The sequence below is a fragment of the Clytia hemisphaerica genome, unplaced genomic scaffold (assembly GCF_902728285.1).
Source record: "Clytia hemisphaerica strain Z4C2 unplaced genomic scaffold, Clytia hemisphaerica genome assembly, whole genome shotgun sequence".
NCBI classification, from domain to species: domain Eukaryota; kingdom Metazoa; phylum Cnidaria; class Hydrozoa; order Leptothecata; family Clytiidae; genus Clytia; species Clytia hemisphaerica.
In genome coordinates, this window is record NW_027103917.1 from 420342 (window position 1) to 422639 (window position 2298).

The window sequence follows — 2298 nt, forward strand, 5'->3', positions numbered from 1 at the left end:
TAATGTTATTATAATATGGGTAAAAGTACCCCTCTTTTAAACCTGACTGAAATTCGAGCCGTTACTAGCAACCCTGCGGGGCCCAAGGCGCCGAGTATTTCCACCCTAAGTATATTTATAACTATGTTTTCATACCAAATAAGACATTTAATATTTATATGAATTTACAACATTCATATATTTAATATAATTATATAAGAGAAACCAAGTTTTTCTCAAAGAAAATGTTAAAAAAATTCAGTCCTGAAATTACACGCCTGTTTAAATCATGTTTTCAAAAATTGGCCCGAGTGTGGCCCGTGCGTGGCCCGCGTGTGGCCCGAACACGGCCCGAACACGGCCCGAATTCTCGGGCCAGCTCGGGCCATACTCGGGCTTTACGCGAATTCCAATAAAAGTTTTGGCCCGAGAATTCTCGGGCCATGTCGAGGGTCGTGTGTCAAGTTACTACAGATTTAAGGTAAAGAAGACAATCTTCTACGAGTGCTTTAAAAAATCGAGTTTTGGGATCGGAATTTAGCAAAAAAAATTATTTTGCGGCCGGCCGGGTGAGTGTTTTTTTCATCACCCGGTGGACCGGAAACAAAAAATTTTTTCGGGTTCGCCTTATGTTTTAAATTTATGTTTTGATGATTTCGACAGACGATTCGTGATTTGAATAAAAATATTCGATCATTCGACAAATATCGTTCGATTTTATTAAGGCACCATTTACACTAGAATAACTAGAACTAGAAGGAAAAAAAGAGCGATGCACGGGCGGCGGGTGTTGCGCCGCCGTGGATTATGTGGTGTGTTTGGCATTAAGGTTCTTACGACCCTGTCTCTATAGCGGCTTTATTAGAGGGATTTTTAGAGTGTCTCATATTTTGCTAGGCGGATCTCTAAAAATTGTTTGGTTCCCGTCATTTCGACTTTAAAAAGTAGGTCGGTCGGTCGGTCAGTCGAAAATATCTTTTTGTACATACATATCATCTTTGTTCATTGAAGGTACCACCTGCATTGTCGTGAGCCCCTTAATCATCACGCAACATCTTGATTTTAGAAAGTGATGCTTCGCGAGCGTGGTCTGCTTCCACGAAGGTCCGAATAATGAAATCGGGTTAAAAAATCGGGAAATCATGGATAAACCCAGACGATGTCAATCGAACGGAATCGAACGAAAATTCCAATCGAATCAATCGAACGCAATCGAACGCAATCGAATGATTGTGATTCGATTGCCGAACGCAATCGAATATCAATCGAACGTAAAATTCTGGGTAAAATTCGATTGATTCGATTGATATTCGATTACGTTCGATTGATATTCGATTACGTTCGATTGATATTCGATTACGTTCGACTGCGTTCGTCGGGTGGTCGATTAAATTAGATTCCAATTTACCTCAATTCCTTTCAATTTCGAGCGCCTCTTATTAGGGAGGTTAAGTATCGATACGATAGATAAATCAACGCTACGAACGGGCTTTGACACACAACCTGCAGTAAACATGTGGGCAGTGGGCCTGCATGATCTGCATTTTCTAGAATCCAGGCTAAAATGATTCATATCATCTCGTTTAACTCTTCAAATGTTGAACGAGAATCAACGTTAATCAACAGAATCAATTAGTCGAGCTAGTCGAATGCATAAGCCAACCGAACGTAGTCGAATCATCGAATCAATCGAACACAATCGAATCAATCGAATCCAGGCACTAATCGAACGCAATCGAATCAATCGAGAAAATCGCGGTAATATTCGATTGGCATTCGATTGCGTTCGGCAATCGAATTTCAATCATTCGATTGCGTTCGATTGCGTTCAATTGATTCGGCGTTCGATTTGTTCGATTGACATCGTCTGGATAAACTGGTTTTTGGTTCACTTTCCGCTGACGCGCGCCGTGCTCGCTTTTTCGATTTGAAAACTTGTAAACACTGAGCGCGCAGAGGTTGACAATTAGGAATCCAGAAGTGGCAAAAGGGGTCTCCGACTCTCCGACTCTAACTTCAGAGTAAAAATCAGGGTCGGTCGGATGACGGGAACCAAACAATTTTTAGAGATCCGCCCTAGCAACTTGGCACCCATTCGCAATTGCGAATTGAGGTGGAGTCTGGATTGCTTAGCAATCCTTATGCAATATGATGGCTAGTCCAATCAATTTAAGATCTTACCTAAAGCTTGAAAATATTCAAGAACTGACAGACTGATCGGTTGGCAGGTGCATCGATCTGCACTTCTTTTCAGCAGAGCAGAGTGGAAAGTGAACGGCTCACTACTTGGTCTACCATTATACTTATTTTGTTCTGGTA

At 41.4% G+C, this 2298-nt stretch overlaps 1 protein-coding gene across 1 annotated transcript in view; it reads right to left on the reverse strand.

Annotated features, from left to right (window-relative positions):
- The window catches only part of LOC136809313 (E3 ubiquitin-protein ligase Bre1-like), a 32277-nt gene extending 29979 nt beyond the window's left edge, over positions 1-2298 (reverse strand). The window contains exon 1 of the mRNA XM_067065831.1: positions 2161-2298. The gene's annotated coding sequence lies outside the window, so the exon portion shown is untranslated. The remainder of the gene's footprint in view (positions 1-2160) is intronic.